The sequence below is a fragment of the Canis lupus genome, chromosome X, assembly GCF_003254725.2.
Source record: "Canis lupus dingo isolate Sandy chromosome X, ASM325472v2, whole genome shotgun sequence".
NCBI lineage: Eukaryota > Metazoa > Chordata > Mammalia > Carnivora > Canidae > Canis > Canis lupus.
The window spans coordinates 95711201-95733827 of record NC_064281.1 but is presented as its reverse complement, the minus strand read 5'-3'; the positions used below and the strand labels follow the sequence as shown (position 1 = coordinate 95733827).

Genomic DNA, 22627 nt, shown 5'->3' with positions numbered 1-22627 from the left:
TGTCTCACAGAAGCAGAAAAAGACACAAGACTTTGACTAGAGGAATCTTCCTCAGCATCTACTTGTTTTATTTTTTTTTTAATATTTTATTTATTTATCATGATAGAGAGAGAGGCAGAGACACAGGCAGAGGGAGAAGCAGGCTCCATGCAGGGAGCCTGACATGGGACTCGATCCGGGAACCCTAGGATCACACCCTGGGCCAAAGGCAGGTGCTTAAACCGCTGAGCCACCCAGGCTGCCCCATCTACTTGTTTTAAACAAGTAAATAAATTGATAGAATTGTACATAAATGTCCATGTCCTTGACACCTAGATTCTACAATTAGCATTTTGCTATGTTCATTTTAATACCTCTTTTTCCATTTACCCATCCCTCTATTCATTGTTGAGGTGCAAGACCTACCTTTGCCCTATGATCCTTCTATATTTAAAAAAAAAATTTTAAGGATTTTACCTATTTATTCATGAGAGACAGAGAGAGAGAGAGAGGCAGAGACACAGGCAGAGGGAGAAGCAGGCTCCATGCAGGGACCCCAACATGGGACTCGATCCCAGGTCTCCAGGATCAGGCCCTGGGCTGAGCTAAACCGCTGAGCCACCGGGCTGCCCCACTGTGATCCTTCTAAATGAACTTAGATTGTCATGAGACAGCCTGACAGGAGAAAACCAAAATTTATAGGCATACATATAATAAATCTACAGACCTGGAAATTCCAAAGACAGTGAGGTCTGAGGCTACAAAGACAGTGAGGCAATATGAAGTTTATAGGAACTAAGGAGAGGTCTGAGGCTACAAAGAAGGCCATTAGCAGGAAGGTGAAAGGGGATGTTTGGAAAAACAAGGTTGTCCTAGTATGCAGGTAAGTTCCTTATGTAAAGGGGAGTCTCTGTTCATAGCTCTCTTCCTGGTACAGGCTCTGCTTTCCAATGTAAATTTAGGCTATTGTGGGGGAGGCAGAGAGCTTTTCCTGTATCTCCTAGGTTTTGATTTCTTTTAACTCGAAATAATCTTTGCCAAAGTGGCCCATCTTGGGGCAACTTGCCCTGGGCCCCCATACCATCCAGTGACCCATCTTAATGTTTTTATGCATTTTAAAATAAGTTTCAGACATTAGTATACTTCAGTCCTGAAAACTTCAATATGCATGTTATTTGCTCTTGTATTTCTTTGTTTGAAGTAGTCATTCTTCATTCCCACCCCAGAAGCAACCACTGTTCTATTTTCACTGGGAATTCATTTTCCTTATTCTATAATTCCATATAAATACAGTGTGTACACTGTTAACACAAATATTTTGATTTGCCCTTTATTTGGCTCACCAGAGGTTTTATACTTAGGGGTATGAACAACACTAAGATTCAGACTGGGGAAAAAGGATACAGGCATTTATGAAAGGAAAAGTAGACCCAGAAAGAGGCCATCACACAGGCATACTGAAATATTTCACTTTCAGGAAAGAATCTATATGGCAATTGAGGATCTAGAAATCAATTCCTTTAAAGCCATCCATAAAAAAATAAAAAAATTAAAAAAAATAATAAAGCCATCCATACTCTTAAACACCTTAAAAATCTTCACATACCTTCAGGGAATATGTACCCTAAACCAATGATCACTGTCCTAGACAAGGCATAAAGTACAACTCTAAAAGAAAAAAATTAGTTAATTTGAGTCAAAAATTAATACTTCTAAATAAGAATAGACACCATAAACAGGAGAGACAAGATATTTACAACACATAAGAGATATATAATTAGCATCCAGAATAAAAAGAGGTACTTCTTGGGGTGGGTGGCTGGCTCCTTCAGAAGAGCATGTGATTCTTGATCTTGGGGTTATGAATTAGAGCCCCACGTTGGGTGTAGAGGTGACTTAAATAAAACTCTAAAAAAAAAAGCTGCTTTTAAGTTTTTATTTATTTTTTTAAGATTTTATGTATTTATTCATGAGAGACACACAGAGAGAGAGGCAGAGACACAGGCAGAGGGAGAAGCAGGCTCCATGCAGGGAGCCTGATGTGGGACTCGATCCCAGGACTCCAGGATCATGCCCTGGGCCAAAGGCAGACGCTCCACTACTGAACCACCCAGGTCTCCCAAAAGCTGTTTTTTCCAAAAAAGATTTATTTATTTATTTGAGAGAAAGTGTGTGCTTGGGGGGAGGGGGGGTGAAGGACAAGGAGAGATAGTATCTCACGCTGACTCCCCACTGTGTGGAGAGCCTGATGCGGGGCTCTATCTCTTGATTCATGAGATCACAACCTGGGCCAAAACCAAAAGTCAGATGCTCAACTGACTGAACCACCCAGGTGTCCTGAAAGCTGTTTGTTAAGGAAAAAAAGATTAAAGACAGCTTCGCAGAAAAATGAACAAAAGATAAAAGTAGATAATATATACAGTAAAATATGGCTAATAGGAAAATACGTTTGGGGTGCCTGGCTGGCTCAGTCAAAAGCATAAGATTCTTGATCTCGGGGTGGTGAGTTCGAGACCCACATTGAGTGTAGAGTACTTAAATAAACTTAAAAAAATATGTTCAATTTCACTAGTAATCAGAGACATGCAGTTAAAACAATAAAAACCCAAGAGAGATGAAAACATATATCCACAAAAACATTTGGACAAGAATGTTCATAACAGCCTTATTCATAATAGCCGCAAACTGAAAAGAGAGTAGATGTCTATCACCAGAAAAATGGATAAACTGTGCCATGTTCATGCAATGGAATTCTACTCAGTGGTAAAAAGGAACAAACTAGTGATAGAGGCAACCATCTGTATTAATCTCAAAAACGTGCTGAGTGAAAGAAATTGTCCCCCCAAAAAGTACATATTATATCTAGAAGAGACAAAACTAATCTATCCTGGAAAAACCTATCATGGAAAAACAAATCAGAGCAGTGGTTACCTGGTGGAAGTTGGAGCAGGGCTTGACCTGGAGGGTAATTATGGAACTTTCTAAGGGGGTTATGGTAATGTTCTATATTTTTGTACAGGTTTGGGTTACATGGGTGTATGCATTTGCTAAAACTCAGCGAATATATACTCAAGGTTTGGGCATTCCACCGTGTATACATTTTACCTTAAAAATCTGTAAGCAGGTCAGCCTCGGTGGCTCAGCGGTTTAGTGCCGCCTTCAGCTCAGGGCGTGATACTGGAGACCCTGATGGGGCCTGCTTGTCCCTCTGCCTGTGTCTCTGTCTCTGTCTCTCTCTCTGTGTCTCTCATGAATAAATAAATAAAATCTTTTTTAAAAAATCTGTAAGCAGGGGCACCTGGGCAGCTCAGTCAGTTAAGCATCTGCCTTGGTTCAAGTCATAATCTGAGGGCCCTGGGATCCAACAGTGCATGGGGCTTCTGGCTCAGTGGGGAGTCTGCTTCTCCCTCTCCCTCTGCCTGCGGCTCCCCCTGCTTGTGTTCTCTGTCAAATAAATAAATAAACAAATAAAAATCTTTTAAAAAATCTGTAAGCAAATGTTGAACTCTTTTTAATGATATGCATGCTGAAGTGTTTAGAAGTGAAGTGTAAAGATGTTTTCAATTTACTTCAAAATATTTAACAATATGATGAATTAAATTATGGATGAAGGGATGGGTAGATGTGTGATAAAGCAAATATGACAAAATGCTCATGTAACAACTACCTGAATTCACTGCATAATTTTTTAAACTTTATGTTTAAATTTTTCATAATAAAATGTCAGGAAAAAAAGCAGTAATGAGATACTACCTTGCACCCCCCAGATTGGCAGAAATGAGAACTGACAGTGTTGTGTGAAGATGTGGTGAGACGTGGTGGAAGAATAAACTGGTATGACCACCTTAGTAATTTAGCAATATCTAGTAGAGCTAAAGATGTTCATATTTTATGACTTAGAAATTCTACTTCTAGTGTATAACCTAGAGTTTTGTGTGCCCAATAAAATATGTGCAAGAATGTTCTTTGCAACATAGTTCCTCCCCTAATTTTTTGAAATATTTAAAATATTAAGTTTAAGAATACAATAAATACCTATATACCCTTTATCAATTGTAAGCATGTTGCCACATTTGCTTTATCTCTTGTAAATATACGTTCTTTTCTTCCTGAATCATTTGAGAGTAAATTGCACATAATCTCTGAATACTTCATGTATTTCCTACGTAAAGACCTTGAGAAATATGGAACGCTTCATGAACTTGCATGTCATCCTTGTGCAGGGGCCATGCTAATCTTCTCTGTATCATTCCAATTTTAATATGTGTACTGCCGAAGCGAGCACAGCAAGTGTTTCCTAAAGCAAAAGCATCCTTCTACATAACCACATACAGTGATTCCACTCAAGACATTGTAACATTTATTATAACGTTATTATCTGATTTATAATCCATATTCAAATATCTCTAATTATTGTAATAATGTCTTTTAGAGGTGTTTAAAACTCCATTTAGAATCTGCTCAAATGTCACAGATTGTATTTAGTTGTCACTTCATTTAGTCTCTGGTAAAGTTCCACAGCCTTTCTTTGTGCCTTTCGGAACATTGGCTTTTGAGGAGCCTAGGCAAATCGCTTTGTAGAATGTCCTTAAATTTGGATTTGCAACATCTTTTTAAAATATTTTATTTATTTGAGAGACAGTGAGAGAGAGCGAGAGAAAGAGAGAGCGCAAGCATGAGCAGGGGGAGGGGCAGAGGGAGAAGCAGACGCCCCACTGAGCAGGGCGCGTGCTGTGGGTTTTCTGGGATCATGATCCAAGCTGAGCCAAAAGCAGATGCTTAACCAACTGAGCCACCCAGGTGCCTCTGGATTCGCAACATTTTAAAGAAGGGGAGGCAATTAGTTTCTCGGCTCCTCACTTAGTATCATAAACAGCAGCAGCTTCCACTGGGTAAAAGAATGCAGGCTTTGTCAATGGAATCACCTGTAGCCTCATGCTTTGGATGTAATCACAGCTGGTTGTGTAGAAGGGCTCAAGGCCTGTCAAGCTTACACATGAGAAAGGCAAGGCCAAGGCCTGACTGCTTTGGCTGGTTAAAGAGACAGCAAGTCATTTCTAGACTTAGACATTTGATTACTTAAGTAGACAGCAAAAAAAAAAAAAAAAAAAAGAACAAGTCTAAGGTGCCTGCTCCCCACGATCCTTGTTCCACACGCTAAAAAGGACAAGGAAACAACGGTGTTCCAACATTGCCAAGGAGTCCATTCTAGGCTGCCACTAAGGGGTTTTATATTCTGCAGCTCTATTCCGAAGGCATAGGACAGAGAGCTTCATATCCCATCAGAACCACCAAGGTGATGAGAAACTGTCTCATGACAGCCTCCCAGGGAAGATAGGGATGTGAGTGGAAGATGACCTCCTTAGAGACCTCCTGTGCTCTTGTGTTTCAGGAGGATCACAAGGCATTCCGCCAAAACTCAGGTAGTTCAAGCCTTTGGCTGTGTGGATGTGTGCAATGTCACCACGGAAGAGCCATCTACATAAGGCTATTTCTCTGCCAACAATGGATAGAAACAGTAGCGGTGGCCTTGGGTGAATGCAAGGACTCAGGCCCCTCTTGCATGATCTGGCACTGACCTGGATTGATCATGATTTGGAAGAAATCCAAGTTCAGATTTTTTAGATAACTGGATATCTTAGGTTAGTTCCTAGAATCTATATGTTGTCCTAGAAATAGACTCACTTCCCTTTGCCACACTTTGCCAAGGGAGAGAAGATATTAGTGGCAGTTTACAAGTTTGGCTTCTATGTTAATTGCAGTATACTTTACTTTTTATTACTTGGTTCTTTCTGGAGCGTAGGCTACCTTTCCTCAATTAATTCTTTGGGCTTTCTTTAGAAATTCCTGAGCAAAGATCTCTGTGTTAAGGAAAGAACTCTTAACTGGTAGTTGGGTCTAAATAATGATTGCAGCGAGGTTTCTGTCCAGAGAGAGCACACTACGTCAACACTTCTACTTCAGGATGGTGTCTGAACAAGGCCCATTCCTGTTTGGGTATGCCACACGTTACAAGACATTAGGAAAAATTAGGACTAACATTCAAAAAGTCAATAACCCACAGGAAGCCTGTGGACTATTTTCAACATAACGTATTGGAAGCCTGAGAAAAATGTATGCCAATGATCAAAAATACTAGGCACTTGGGAAATAAAATATGCAGCTGGGTTAGTTGGCAAAGTCAAAGAGGCTATTGTAAGGGGGTAAAAAGGCATCTTTCAAAAAATGGAAATATAGTTTCTAATGAGAAAAAGGAAGTCTGGGAAAATATGGCAGCTCAGATACAAAGTAGAAATTACATGGGCTAAAAAAAAAATGAGGAGTTCTTTGCCAGGGACTCTAAAGCTCCTCTCTGAAATGTATCCGAGAGAAAGCCAGCTAGAGAATCAGTGGGATTACAAGGATTAAAAAGGGATTTGACGTGTGGCAGGAGCCCGGGAGGTGGGGGTTTCAGGTTGCTCGAGGCTTAAATGAGAGGGCTCTCGAAAAGCTTTGGGTGAGGCCCTGGAGAGGTGGCTGAGGAAGAGAAGTTTTATCTTTCTCTCTCTTTCAGTGTCTTCTTTCCTAGTCCTACTTCATTCTCTCCCTGGCCTTTTCCTGAATCTGCCTTGCCTTGCTCCTCTTTGCCTTGAATGTCCCTTTTCTGCTTCTCCTTGACCGGTTCTTGGTCATTTCCAAATTGTGGTGCCTAATGAGACAGCAGAATGCTTAGGACTGGGCTCACTCTGTAGGAACACACGTTCTCACCTACAATCAGTACTAAGAGATGTCTGCACCTAAGTAGCTCAGATCAGGAGTATGGGGAGAGGCAAAGAGTCGCCTCAAGGTCCTCTTCTTCCTCCTCTGGTGTTTGGAGAGGGTAGATGACCTGGTCACCCTTGACCTGGTAGGGTTTAGCTAGGGGAGCCTGACACCTGGTGGTTACATTTGGGAGGTGCAGAGGAGTTTTTAATAGCCCTACCCCTTTACCAGTTACTTACATTTATTGAGCTGTTAGCATGGTATGAATCATCTAATTTAATACACAAAACAACCCTCTTGAAATATCATTATTTTGACTTGATGTATGGATTATTTATGTTAAATGGCTGTGAACTGATTTAAGCAATAGGTAAGGGATTTTTTTTTTCTTTACTCAGCTCCTGGGACAGTGCTTGCCTCATAGTAGGTTCTCAGGAAATATTTCTTTTTTTTTTTAATTTTTTAATTTTTTATTGGTGTTCAATTTGCCAACATATAGAATAACACCCAGTGCTCATCCCATCAAGTGCCCACCTCAGTGCCAATCACCCAGTCACCCCCACCCCCGCCCACCTCCCCTTCCCCCACCCCTAGTTCGTTTCCCAGAGTTAGGAGTCTTTCATGTTCTGTCTCCCTTTCTGACTCAGGAAATATTTCTTGAAATAATATTTTATACTTATCAACATCATGAAACATTAATTCAGAAGACAGTATCTTTGTACTAGAATTGATGTGGGGGCACCTAGGTGGCTTAGTTGGTTAAGCATCCAACTCTTGATTTCAGCTCAGGTCTTGATCTCAGGATCATGAGTTCAAGCTCCACGCTGGGCTCCATCCTGGGTGTGGAGCCTACTTAAAAAAAAAAAAGAAGAAGAAGAAGTGATGTGAAGGCAGTGCCACCAGCCAGATAAGCCTAGACTCAGTCTGCTGCAACTCTTGCTTAAATGCTCTTACCCAGAAATCTCCCCATCTTAGATACTTGGAGACCATATCTAATTCTGGGAAAATTCAAATCTATTGAAACTCTACTCACCTACAATCATCCTAGACTCTATCCTGGACACCACAAGGCTGAGTTCCTTTTCAAATGCAGCCATTTCATATTGAGAAAGCACCAGAAAAAAACCCACAAGTTTCATTCAGCTGAGGCTGTTCAAATGCTGCCTTCTTCGACTTCTTTACCTGGACATTAGGGGTCCAAGATGAATGTTTGTTGATAGGAACACTGAAGATGTCTAGGATGATGGCCAATTTGTTAGAGAGAAAGACTGTGAATCAAGTGGCAAACCTCACTGAATGACAGAGAGAGAAAGAGAGAGACTAACCAGTAGGTTGTTAGATGACCACAATGAAGAGAAAATGAATGGATGATATGAACCCCAAGGAAGCAGTGTTGAAAGCGTTATGGCGTAGAAGTAGTGGTGAAGTAGTAGGAGAATGCCAACCCTGTCTCTAGGTCCTGTGATATGTGAAGATGCAGGGGAAGTGTTGTCTTCAGGGGAGAACCATGTTTCGTTTAAGGCCAGAAAATAGGAGAGTTTCCATGAAAGAGAGTTTGTCTATCTTTGAATGAGAATTCTCTAGGGCCAAGTGGAAAGGTCTGGGAGGGAGAGGCACAGTGGGAATTTGGGTGGGTGAGAAAGCACAGAGAAGTGTAGAGAAAAAGGGACACGATAAATGATCAGAGGGGCTTCATCTTCGGTAGTGGCCAGATATGATAGAATATAGAGAAGACTAGTAGTAGCTTTCCTCTAAGCTAAGGCAAGCTGAGACCCTTGGTTTTGGTGGGAGACTGGAACGTTTGGAGTCATTATTTTGAAACTCATCAGGGAGCATTCAGAATAGACATGGTGGTTGCAGAGATAAAACCAAAGCCATCTGAGTAATTAACCTTGGCAGGTAGAAAAGACAGGGAGCAGAAGGTGAGTAGTGCCTTGAAAACGCTGAAAATGAAAGCCTCTACACATTGGCTGACCCCACGTAAAGAAGAAATCCAGGGGGATCCCTGGGTGGCTCAGCAGTTTGGTGCCTGCCTTTGGCCCAGGGTGTGATCCTGAAGTCCCAGGATGGAGTCCCATGTGGAGCCTGCTTCTCCCTCTGCCTATGTCTCTGCCCCTCTCTTTCTCTTTCTCTCTCTCTGTTTCTCATGAATAAATAAATGAAATCTTTAAAAAAAAAAAAAAAAGAAATCCAGTCAGTAAGCTGCCCCACAAGAAATGCTATACTCTTAGGCCCCAAACTTGAGTAGGTTCCTTGTCTTCTGATTTCAACATCTCTTTGGATGACAGCTTTCTAAAATGTTTGGCAGCTCTGGGGACTCCCTTTCTTTTTTCAAGATTAATTATTTATTTGAGAGAGAGAGAGAGAATGAGGGGAGGGGCAGAGGGAGAGGAACAAACCCTGCTGAGTGTGGGGCTCGATCTCACAACCCCGAGATTATGACCTGAACTGAAATCAATAGCTAGACCTTTAACCAACCACCCAGGTGCCCCTCATGGTATTTCCTTTTAGACAGTTCTTGATCCTCATGGAATTCATTAAGGTCTGTGTTCCTTGAGACCATAGATCAACCATGTCTGTCTCTCAGATGCCCTTCTATTTCTGTCTATGCCCAATTGACGTGTTTCCATAATGGGAATAAAGGAAGTGAAGCATCTGAAGATCCAGATAGATTTTGAGGTGACGAAGGTAATTAAGGAAGTGTATGTTGATGTCCTCATTATTTCCAGTACAGCAGAAACCATGGTCATTGGCTGAAAGTGAGGGGGTAATTCCTATCTCCTATGCTTGTGAACATTAAACGAGATAGTGGATGTGAAGCATTTAGCATATGTGGCTCAATAAATTGGAGTTTTATTTTTTTAATTTTTAAAAGTTTACTTATTTTTTAGTAACCTCTACACCCAATGTGGGGCTCAAACTCATAAACCCGAGATCAAGAGTTGTTGTGTGTTCTTCCAACTGAGCCAGCCAGGTGCCCCTAAATTGGAGTCTTATTTTTTTCTTTTTCTTTTCTTCTTTAAAGATTTTATTTATTTATTTGACAGAGAGAGCAAAAGCAGGGGGAGTGGCAGAGAGAGGGAGAAGCAGGCTCCCTGCACAGTGGGGCTCAATCCCAGGACCCCGGGATCATGACCTGAGCCAAAGGCATATGCTTACCCCTGACTGAGCCACCCACGCGCCCCCTAAATTGGAGTTTTAAAGAGCTCCTTGTGGAGAAGTCAAAGTCCTGGTTGGGCACTAGAAGTAGTCAAGGCAACTGACAGGAGTTGGGCAGAGTTTCAACTGGGGACATGGCATGGAATTGGGTAGGTGTTGTACAATGAGGCTGCACTCAGCAATGGATGAGTGCACAGATAGGAGCTGGGATCTAAGCAAGGAGAGAGCAGCAGGCTACTAAAGGTCATCACATGGTGTAACCTTAACCAGTAGAGTTTAAGTGGCACAGATCTTGGAAAACTATTTGCTAGCTAGGGCATTGCCTTAGACCCAGAGGTTATACCTTTCCTTTTTAAAAAATTTATTTTATTTTTTAAAGATTTTTAAATTTATCTATTCATGAGAGACACAAAGAGAGAGAGAGGCAGAGACAGAGGCAGAGGGAGAAGCAGGCTCCATGCAAGGAGCCCGATGCAGGACTCCATCCCAGGACTCTGGGATCATGACCTGAGCCAAAGGCAGATGCTCAACCACTGAGCCACCCAGGTGCCCAGATTATACCTTTCCTGAGTTGGACCTTAAGGGCCATTCATTATGACCCATTATGGAGGCTAGAGAACCCGACTTTGTATTTTTATCTCTGCAACCACCAGCCAGTATGATTTAGAGTTTCTTTAATAATACTTAGTAGGTAGGAAGAAAGAATAGGGAAATTGGGATGGGAAGGGGACCCACAAAAGGAGATGAATGGGGGAGCTGAGGATAGTAAAAGCCATGTTTTTGGAGTATTTGATGATGGGATGAAACAAAAGAGGGAGAGTGTTGGGTAAGATAGCAGACAACTCTAAACAAGAAGGGGAGGCAATGGAACAATAATGCAGTATATTTGGTTTCCCTCCATCAAATATAGTACCTAGAGTCCAAATATGTGAGTGTTAGAATCTTAATTCTAAATAATAACACAATAAATCTCTAAAATATGAAGTGAACTTATTTATAAAAGGTGGATTAGGGCAGCCCAGGTGGCTTAGCGGTGTAGTGCTGCCTTCGGCCCAGGGCCTGATCCTGGAGACCCGGGATCGAGTCCCTCGTCGGGCTCCCTGCATGGAGCCTGCTTCTCCCTCTGCCTGTGTCTCTCTCTGCCTCTCTCTCTGTGTGTCTCTCATGAATATATGAATGAAATATTTTTTAAGAATTGGATTAAAATTGTACTCACAAAACTAATAAGATGAAAAAACTGAGTAAGCAGGATTGACACAAAACATTCCCCTGGTTGTTTTTATTTCTCTGTCTCTCAGAATAAAAGATGTTGCTTTAATTTATTTTATTCATTTATTTTATTTTTTAAAGATTTTATGTATTTATTCATGAGAGACACACAGAGAGGCAGACATAGGCAGAAGTAGAAGCAGGCTCCCTGCGGGATCCCTGTAGAGAGCCTGATATGGGACTCGATCCCAGGACCCCAGGATCATGACCTGAGCCAAAGGCAGATGCTCAGCCACTGAGCCACATAGGTGCCCCTTTATTTTTTACTTTAAAGACTTTATTTTTAAGTAATCTCTACACCCAACATGGGGCTTGAACTTACAACCTCAAGATCAAGAATTGCATGTTCTACTAACTGAACCAGCAGGCACCGCCGTTACTGTGCTTTAAATCAGTGGGAAATTTTTAAGTTCACTTGTTATGCTGTGAGAAAAAGCATAACTAAGAAAAAAATCTTAGTCCTATTTTCAATAGGTAATAGATATTGCCAACATACACTGGTAGTATTTTAATAGTTACAGTTGCTTGATAAATATGGATGTTTGATGAAATCCAGTTGGCTAAATTATACTCACTTGTCCAAAGAGGTGCATTCTTTTTTTTTAAGATCTTATGTATGTATGTATGTATGTATGTATGTATTTGAGAGAGAGAAGGTGTGCATACTTGAGTGTGGGGAGGGGCAGAGGGGGAAGGAGAGGGAGAGAGAATCTCCCAAATAGACTTCCTGCTGAGTGTGGAGCCCAACCAGACCTGAGATCATGACCTGAGCCAAAACTCAGCCAGATGCCTAACTGACTGAGCTACCCACATGCCCCCAAAGAGGAACATTCCAGAGAAATAAAAAGAAATCCTCAGCATTTAAGCAGGGCCTGTACAAAAAGAAAGGAAGTAGAAGCAAGGTATATGAGTTTCCTATGGCTGCTCTAACAAATTACCATGAACTGGGTCACTTAAAACTATAGAAGTTTATTCTCTCACAATTCTGGAGGCTGGAAGCCTGAAATCAAGGTGTCAGCAGGGCCTTGCTCCCTCCAAAGGCTCTAGGCAAGATGCCTTCCTTGCCCCTTCTTAGCTTTTGTGGGTTGCCAGCAATCCTTGGCATTCCCTGGCTTATAGACACATCATTTCAATCTCTGTCTTCACATGGCACTCTCCTTTCTGTGTGTCTCTGTGTGTCTTTGTCCCAGATTTCCTCTTCTTATAAAGACACCAGTCATGTTGGATGTAGTGCCTACTCTAATCCAGTATGACTTTATCTGAATTTGATGACATCTGCAAAGACCCTATTTCCAAATAAGGTCACATGCACAGGTTTGAATGGTCATGAATTTGGGGGACACTGTTCAACCTAGTACAAAGGAGAAATGTACTCTCTCAAGGCTGTGCTGTTATTACCAGGACAGCAAATGTATTCTGGGTTTCTGAGACTACCACTGGGGATGGCAAGGGGTGACTGGTAGAGAACCTCAGGAAGAAAGGCAGAATTAATAATAATGGTGAAAGGAAAGGTCTTTACTATTTGTTTGTTACCCAGATTTCTTAGTATCAGGGTAGAATGATTTCTGGGAGGGCTCCCTATCCTGCAAGTTGAAGTTATTGATGTGACCTATGTGGTCAGAGTACAGTATTGTGTCTAGAAACCAGAGCTGCTTCAGAATGAGCCTTCTCTATGGAGGAGAAGGTTATGCTATTTCAGCAGAAGTTCAGAGCACGGAAATGGGCAGCTCAGTTGTACTGCTGATGGGATGTGTGGCACCCACCCAGACAGGGACGCATATCCTGCCACCATTCAGTATATTAGAGTATAGCCCTTTCCCGGAGCTGGGTCCATAGCTACACCACTGCTTAAAAAACAGTCTACCCTTACTCAAACTGAAACCAAGGCTGACACATAGAACGCCGTTTAAACTCTTTGTGGGGGGGGGGGTCCTTGGGTGGCTCAGCGGTTGAGCATCTGCCTTCGGCTCAGGGCGTGATCCTGGGGTCCTGGGATCAAGCCCCACGTTGGGCTCCCTGCGGGGAACCTGCTTCTCCCTCTGCCTGTGTCTCTGCCTCTCTCTCTCTGTCTCTCATGAATAAATAAATATCTTTAAAAAACACTCTTTAGAACCAACCTTACCCTCTGTCTCACCACTAGTCAATACAGCTCAATACAGCTTGCCAGACAGCTCATGTAGTAAATATCCCTAGCAATACTCATAAAGCCTAAGTGAAAGCTCACACATGGGCTGCTGTTTGTGCACATCTGACCTCTAAACACATGGAGACAGCCATATCTCCTAAGGCCATTCCAATCTTCAACATACGTTGACAGTGTCCTGCTCAGATCACTGCTCTTGGCTCATACCCACACAGTCCTTGGTAAGTCAGGAGATAGCTCTTATCTGAGAACCCACACATCTTTAAAGTTTTCCATGAAATAGTCCTGTATCAGGCCAGAACCCATACTTATACTGGTGTGTAGCACAGCAGTGAACAGATTCGAACCCAAGCAAGAATAAGAGCCACACAGCTCATTAGCAAGTCCATACACATACTTGCTTTAGCACATTATGGGAAGGATAGCACAAAGACCAAGACTTATCTGTACCTTCCCCCGGATCTCAGTATTCTACAGAGTGTACAAAGCAAAGACCAGGGAACACACTTATCCCATCATTCATTCGGCCATCAGGAGCTCCACACCCAGAATAATAATCCAGAGTCATTCCATCACTCATCACACTAGGAGGCTTTCCCCAACAAGACTAGGGTTTATATTGCAAATGCTTCTCAGCAAACCGAGAGAAAAAGCCTTGCACAGAAAAGGGGTAATATATACCACCATTGAACACCATACCAGAAAGTCCTTGTTGATCAAGACTGAGGACTATGTTCACACCTCGCTCATCAGGGAACAGCCCTCACTTGGATAAGATCCTATACCTGTACCATTATAAATATCAAAACCACAATCTGAACTAGACCATCAAACTCCCATATCATTACTTAGCATAGTAGGAGGATTCATATGGGAGGGGACTATATATCTATTCACCAAAGAAGGAATGAGCCCCTGTGAAGAACTGAGCCATTACATGGCTCTACCCCACCACACCACCATACAGCCCATCTCAGATGGGTGCGGATAGTCATACCAAACCACATGGCCCACCATGAGGTAGCGCCAACCCAGAACAGAGCCTTCGCCCACGCCACTCCTCCATATGCCAGAAGACCAGAAGACAGTCTCTTCCCAGACCACGCTTTGTGGTTACACCAGGACTTGGCACACCTGGACAAAGCCCCCACAAAGATAAACACTTAAATTTAGATCATCACTCTGCCCACATGAAGAACCCCACTCCTCAGCTACCACCAGGTCTAGGACACATACTTTCATCCTCCCAGTACCAACCACTCCACTAGGTCACTCCACTGCCCAAGGAAAGGCCATTTCTTTCTCCCTACATCAGTGCCTCACACAAGAGGAGATAGCTCAGACCAAACTGGGACCTCTACCACCTTGGTGAACCAACAGACAGCCTCAGCCAAAAACAGAGCTTGTGAACACATCTCTGCTCAACAAGCCACTGGACAGATGGGATGATCAGACCACTGATCTGCATACCGAGCATAGTCTCCTGCCTAGGTTAGGGCCTGGATAGGTGACTGCTTGGTACAGACAATGCAACCTCGGAGAGTATAGGACTAAGTCCAGACCTCCCCAATTTGACACACCAGGAAGCATCAGAACATGGGTCATACCTGAACCATTGCTCAGGATACAAGAAGGGCCTCCCCAGTCAGACCTGGACATAGATCCTTGCCCAGTGCTCACAAACCATGACACAGCCCCAAGCCATATCCCATGCCCTCACTGGCTTAGGAGAATAAACTGTGATACTGGTTCCAGCACCAGCTGAAACAATTGCCTTCAGGACAGTATCTTCCCTGTCCCCATACCCAGCAAGGCACAGGACAATCTTTCCTGAGGATCTGTACACTTGCCACCCTTAGGACAGGGAAGCAGTGTCCTTAGTTGCTCAAGATAATGAATGAGAGACTTCATTCAACCTGAGACCTCACCCTTACCCCCTAGCAGCATGCCTGGACCCAGCCCCCATCCAGAACCCTCTCTTCTATCTCTTCGTTCTTCATTCACTCCTTTTCTACTGGGCCCTTCCCCAAAATCCCTCTTATAACCCACTGTATCTCTCTCTTCCATCCTCAACACCAAGCCAGCCCCCCCCTTTTTAAAAGATTTTATTCATTTATTCATGAGACAGAGGGAGAGAGAGAGAGAGAGAGAGAGGCAGAGACACAGGCAGAGGGAGAAGCAGGCTCCAAGCAGGGAGCCCAACGTGGGACTAGATCTCTGGTCTCCAGGATCAGGCCCTGGGCTGAAGGCGGCGCTAAACCGCTGAACCACCCGGGCTGCCCCAAGCCACCTCTCTCTACTTCTCTTTCTATTCATGTCAGAGCTGAACTGTTATTTATTTATTTATTTATTTATTTATTTATTTATTTATTTATTTATTTATCTTTTAAAGATTTATTTATTTGAGAGAGTGAGTGAGCATGAGTGGGAGGGAGAATCTCAAGTAGACTCTGCACAGTGCAGAGCCCCACGCAGGGCTCAATGTCAAGATCCTGAGATCAAGACCTGAGCTGAAACCAAGAGTTGGACGCTCAATCACTGAACCACCCAGGCTCCCCAGAGCTGAGCTTTTACAGGAGCATTCTGTAGCCCTGTCTCTACTCCTCACTTCCCATTCATTCCTCCACCCCTGTAAGCTGGCCTCTGCCATCATGGCTCAATTACCACACCCAAGGGTTGCTTGTCGAGCCCTCACCTCCTGGACCTGGTTGGGAGATCAGATACTGGGTTCTAGCTTCCTCAGTGAAAGTCTCTCCTCTCTCAGATCCCTGGATTTTATTCCTGCATCTCCCTACCTTTCCACACACTACTCGTGCCATCCCATGTCCCCATGGATGCTGATCTCTAGGCCCCCGAAGATCCCCCCAAATGCCCACTTCTTTGCACAACTTCCAGGCGACCTGTGAGTCTCCTTCGGGTGTCCCCTCTCCAAGAAACCCTGGCTGATCCCACCCATAGTACCTGGACTTGACTCTCTAGCACAGTGCAACCTTACATTCTGCGGGGCAGCATCCCTCCCCTTGTAGAGCTTAGGTCCTCACAGGCAGAAACCCTCTGTCACTCCCGCATGGGTCTCCTGTTCGAGGTGCAGAACCTGGTTCTGAACCAGCACTTGAGAAAACTGTGTGCCTCTGGAGCTGGAAAGCTGTGTGTTTGGAAGCAAGGGGGCAGCTAGGGCCTGTGCACAGAATCCTTAGCTCCCAGGAACAGGCAGGAAGCCTGCATGTTGCCGGGTTGTGGGAGGGCAGCTGTTGCAGAAGGTGGGAGGGGCCGTCAAATCAGGCCTGCTCCCAGCAAGTGGCAGCAAGGGCCACCTCTAATAACCCCCATAAGGGCTCAGTAAATGTGTGTTGAATCAGCTGAGAGGCGTCTGTGCAGACTTAGCCATCATAAGAGGCATGAAGAGCCCTTGAATTCCTGCTGTTAGTAAAGATAATTTGGCAGGCAGAAGAGAGGGAGGTTGCATGAGCAGCTTGTAGAGAGAACCCAGCTGCAACAGAACAAGTAGTGGCCCTACAGTTTCAGGTCAAGTGCAGGGCTCTGATGGCTTTTGGGAGTGAGGAGAGCCAGACCCCTTCCTGTATGCAGAGCAGAGCACTTTCCATAGTAATGGAGGCACACAACCACACTATGACGGTGATGCCATCATGGACGCAAGGGGGGGGGGGTAGCATCCAGGTGACCAGCTGTCTCAACTTTCCTGGGACTGGAGATTTCCAAAGAAGTGACACTTTGAGTTTGCAAACCAGGACAGAGCCCCAGGCAAACTGGGACAGTTACTCACCCTTGGTGGCATTGGAAGGAGCCAATCTCAAGTAGGGCTCCCTCCCCCCTGCTCTTTAGAGCGCAGGAAATGAAGGGGGCAGCGGTCTAAGCTGCAGCCCCGTGAGGATGTGCCTGTAGGACCATGGGCCTGTGTTGAGTTTGCCAGAGGAGGACTGCCTGGAGGGGACACGGGTTGGTCGCTCTTCTGGAGGGCTTATCCTAAAGGAGTTGATGTCAGCTCTGGTTTGGGGTCACTGTGTTTGGCAGCGGTGCTGTGAGGGTGAATGCACGTATTAACGTTCTGTAAGGGCCAAGCCTTATGTGCAAGCTGCATATGAGACATGCAACAAGCTTGAAATGGTCCTGAACTGTTTTTCCACAGTATAAAACACGATGATTACTAGTGTGGCTCTGCGACCACGGGTCCCAGGAATTCCCAGGCAGTTTTTACTACAGAGTCAGCATTGTTTTGCTTATTTATTTTTAATTGAGAATAAGTTCATATCACATGTAATTTGCCATCTTATTTTATTTTTAAAGATTATTTATTTGAGAAAGAGCATGAATGGCAGGGAGGGGCACAGGCAGAGGGAGAGGGAGAAGCAGACTCCCCGCAGAGCAGAGAGCCTGATGCAGGGCTCCATCCCAGGACCCCAGGATCATGACCTGAGCAGAAGGCAGATGCTTAACTGACTGAGCCACCCAGGTGCCCCAGAGCATTTATTTTTTTAATAATAGTGAGGTGCAAGGGGTGCCTGGGTGGCTCAGTAGTTGGGCCTCTGCCTTTGGCTCAGATAGTGATCCTGGGGTCCCAGGATCGAGTCCCACATCAGGCTCCCTGCATGGAGCCTGCTTCTCCCTCTGCCTATGTCTCTGCCCCTCTCTGTGTGTCTCTCATGAATAGATAAATAAAATCTTTTTTAAAAAAAATAGTGAGATGTATTATTTGCATGCAGGCTTCATGCTACACACTTTACTCCCATCCAGGGCTCTGGGGTCAAAATTCTGTGGTTCCAGATCCGAGAGAGAAAGTGCGTCCTGCCCTGGCCCTTACAGGGGATGACTGGAGCTCTCACCTGGCCTCTGCAGACTGCTTTCTGTGAGACAGCCTTTGCCGACGACGCTCACCCTTACTTGCTGCTGTATCATATTGGTCTCATTTGTAAGCACTGTCATGGTGGGTGTCTGGATCCTTAGTAGCAAGCCAGCCCCATTGTCACCACTAGCAGCCTGAAGTAGGTTTGGCCTACTTCTTGTGTGGAGACTGGGGGCAGCAGGGTGATTGTGGAACTAAGCCACACCAGTGTGGTGTGAAAGAACTGTAACGTGCCATCTAGACACGAGGCACTGTGACATCTAGACCTATGAGAGAGACCCAAGATCTGTCTAATTCCAAAGCCTGTGCTTTTGATTACTTCTCTGTACTGCCCTTTATGTCTTCATTAGGATTCCTGTCACAAAGGAAGCCTTCCCATTTCATAGCCTGTCTCTCTTCTCAGAACTGACACTTGGCATGTTTTTCCTACCTTCCCTCTCCCCTTGCCTCCCTCTCTCGATTCCCTATCTACTCTTAGTCCTTCTTCCTCCCTTTCTTCCTTTCCTCCATTTTGCTTCTTTCTTTCCTTCCTTTTAAAATTTCCCTTCCTTCCTTCCTTCCTTCCTTCCTTCCTTCCTTCCTTCCTTCCTTCCCTCCCTCCCTCCCTCCCTCCCTCCTCCTTTACCATTGGGATTTTCCCATTGTCTCTGCTGTCACCTTGCAACCCTGGGTAAATATTTCACTTAACCCACTACTTCACAATATCTTCTAAAAACTGGACCCTGGGGATCCCTGGGTGGCTCAGCGGTTTAGCACCTGCCTTCAGCCCAGGGCGCGATCCTGGAGTCCCAGGATCGAGTCCCGTGTCGGGCTCCCTGCATGGAGCCTGCTTCTCCCTCTGCCTGTGTCTCTGCCTTTCTCTCTCTCTGTCTATCGTGAATAAATAAATAAAATCTTTAAAAAAATAAATAAAATAAAAATAAAAACTGGACCCTAAGATTCATCTTAGCTTCCTGCCAGCAGCATTGCTGGAAGAGCATGGAGGACAGTCCCTAGCCCACCCTATAAGTATGTGACAGACAGGGTGAACTAGCATACCAAGAGCTCTGCCTACAAGAAAGAAGTGCTGGCTATTTTCCATGGATCTTCTTACCCGCTCCCCAAATCCATTCTCCACCTTTTCCTGTTGTGTCCTATGCCCCAGGAGGCTAACCCTTGGATGGTTTGTGTCACATGGGCCTTCTTACCCTCTGGCTTCTAGTTGGATTTGGCCAGCGGCAGGCACTGACATGAGATTAGAGGGTAGGAAGAGAGAGAAGTCGGAGTGTTTCTTCTTTCTGTTCCCTTCCTGTCCAGCCATGGTTCTGGAAAGGGCAGCATTCCTCAATGGCCGCAACTGCTTTGAGACCACCCTCTTCCACAGCTCTTTTCCTCATGAGGCTCTGGTGTTACTTCCCTCTCTTTGCCTCTTCTGGTCAAGGGGTAGTAATGATTCCTCTCTGTTGCTAGTCCCAGAACACCTTGCCATCCCTTGTGGCTTCCCTTATTCCTGCCTACATCTTCCTTCAACTCATGTCGGATAAATCCTTTGAGTGTGCCAAATGTTTCTTACTAGGACCCTGCCTCATCCAAGCTGCGCAAGGAGCCACCCTGGACCTGGGGCCAAGATAGTGCCATTTCCATCAGCCTGGGGTTCTCCTCCCCATTAAGTGAGAGCACATGTTGTCAGGGCCATGGGCTTGGGTACTAGAAAAAAAGGCGAATACAAATCTGAAGTAGGGGTGCAAAAGATATTCTTTCATACCAGGCTCTTGGGCTTTGAGTGAAGAAGTGAGGTATGGAGGCCAGGCTTTGCTGGGACTCCCAGACCCTAAACAAAGAGGATGGTGCAGAGTTACCATTCACTCCTGACTTTCTGGTTTGTGTCACGGTGGATCGGGTGCTCTCAAGTACAGACTTCATGGGCATGACTGATCTTATCGGAATCAGAGGGAATGTGATACATCAGGATGTCATTTTAGTCCTTAGTGGGGCAGTGTGAGTACTGCGTATTTCCTCTGCCTACATTGGTCCCCAGCCAGCTATATGGCATCCTCCACGACCTCAGGAATGACAGTAATCATCTACAGTGACTACAGTGGGTCTCCTAGTTTGTGTTAATTGTTCCCATGGCTGGAGTTCAACCATGTCCGTGCATGTCTCATAACTTGGAGGGGAGGCAACACAGAGCTATTTATTTGCATCAGTATCAAATTGCACAGGGCACCTGTGTAAAGGAGGTTTTCATGGGCACCGGGGGAAATATGAAAATAAAGAAGATGGTGCCTCTTTTTTCTTGGGTGTTGGTTTTCCTGCCCAGCCTCAGAGACACAGATTTGAGCCCTATATACAGAAAGAGGCTAATGGCAAAAGCTGATGGGTCTGGTTCCTAAATGAAGTGTGATAGCGTGGGAGGGAACACTCCCCTGATGCCTCGATGATTTGCAATTTCAGCAGTTTAGGCTACAATCTTCACAGATGGTGAAGAAAAATTCTTACCACAGGTGGTGGTAAGAAAAATTATGTGAAATCTGGAAATAAGGCAAAGGGTGTCCTTTCCATGTCATATTGAAGCCTTGTCTAACAGGTCTGCCTGAAGAGGATTTAACTCTCTAGGGAAATGCATTTTGTTTCCCCTTCTATTGACTACTGATTAAGGCCAAGTCTTTGTGAAGTCTCTGTGAACTTGTGGATTTTTGTTTGTAGAGATGCAAGTAATTCTGTCTAGTAGAAAAAAACAGCACTGAAGGTAACGATTGTATTTCCCTACAGTCCATTAACTAGTTTTGTATCTAATTTAGTAATCTTATTCTAAAATTCTCTCTTTTAGTGCCCATATGCACTTTTCTTCAAATTCTCCTTTGAACCAATTTACCATACTGCTGTTTCTTTGTTAATGAATTAAATAAAATTGGCATAGGTGCTAACTTTGTATTTAGTATAAGTCATATTTTTAAAAAGATGTTATTTTTTTTTAAGATTTTATTTATTGGGACGCCTGGGTGACTCAGCGGTTGAGTGCCTGCCTTCAGCCCAGGGCGTGATCCTGGAGTCCAGGGATCGAGTCCCACATCAGGCTCCCTGCATGGAGCCTGCTTGTCTCTCTGCCTATGTCTCTACCTCTCTGTGTGTGTGTCTCTCATGAATAAATAAATAAAATCTTTTTTTAAAGATTTTTTTAAGATTTTATCTTTAAATAAAATTTTTTTAAATAAGTATTTTTAAATTTTATTTATATAAATTTTAAATATATAAATATTATATAAATAAATGAAATTTTAGATTTTATTTATTCATTCACGAGAGACACACAGGGAGAGGGGCAGAGACATAGGCAGAGAGACAAGCAGGCTCCATGCACCGGGAGCCCGACGTGGGACTCGATCCCGGGTCTCCAGGATCATGCCCTGGGCCGAAGGCAAGCACTCAACCGCTGAGCCACCCAGGGATCCCTAAAAGATGTTATTTATTTGAATGGGGTACCTGGCTGGCTCAGTTGGTTAAACATCTGCCTTAGGCTCAGGTCATGATCCCAGGGTTCTGGAATCGAGCTCCATGTCCTCCAACTCCCTGCTCAGCAGAGCTTGTTTCTCTCTCTCCTCCCTGCTTGTGCTCTTTCTCTTGCTTTCTCTGTCTGTCTCTCTCTCTCAAATCTTTTAAAAAGATTTTATGTAGTTGAACGAGAGAGCATGCTTGAGTGTGTGCACCAGCAGAGGAGGAACACAGGGGAGGAATGGCGGGGGGGGGGGGGGCAGAGGGAGAGGGAGACCATACTCCCACTGAGCCAGGAGCCCTTCGTAGCCTATCCCAGGACCCTGAGAACATGATTATACTTTGACAGTGGATGCTGGTAGCGGTGGCAAGCACGAGGGACTCTGAAGGTGTTTTATTGAGCAATGGATATCACTGAGAGGGCTGAAGCATGTGAGAATGGTGGGTGCTAGATGTTAACTATAGCTGAGAAATATGTTTGTGAGGACATTAGATACACCTCCTGAGGACTCCCAGACATCACTTGGTAAAACAAATATTTTACCTAAAGTGCCTGGTTTTATCTTGACTCTGAAGACAAAAGAAGTCAGAAGAAGGAGGCTGCGCAACTTTCACTAAGACATTATTTCAGAATGTTTTCCTGAAAACCTCTAGTCGCGTATCTTTTTGCCAACTCTAATCCAGCATATCTAACACTGAGCTTATCTTTTCCCTCAAACATACCATTTTCCGTACTCTATTGAATGGCACCTCTGCTCATCTGGTCCTTCAAGCCAGAAACTGGAAAGTCCTCTGGGGCTTTTCTTGCTTCTCCATCTTCTACCTATAGTCAGTACTGTTAACCTAAATAAAGTGGTAAACTGAGGCAGGCTGGCATTACCAGAAATTGATTTTATTCAGGAATAGCAGAGGTTTTGCAATTCAGAAAACTCATGCTAGACCATCGAGGGCTTGGGGTGGGCTGTATTCACGGGCAGAGAGCAAAGAAGGGGAAGTCCAGCTCC

General features: G+C 44.3%; 1 non-coding gene across 1 annotated transcript; it reads right to left on the bottom strand.

The window, feature by feature from the left end:
• Positions 1-4157: 4157 nt before the first annotated feature.
• Positions 4158-4264, bottom strand: LOC112649569 (U6 spliceosomal RNA). The gene has a single exon (XR_003129630.1). It is a non-coding gene; the product is annotated as a U6 spliceosomal RNA (small nuclear RNA).
• Between the last annotated feature and the right edge of the window lie 18363 nt (positions 4265-22627).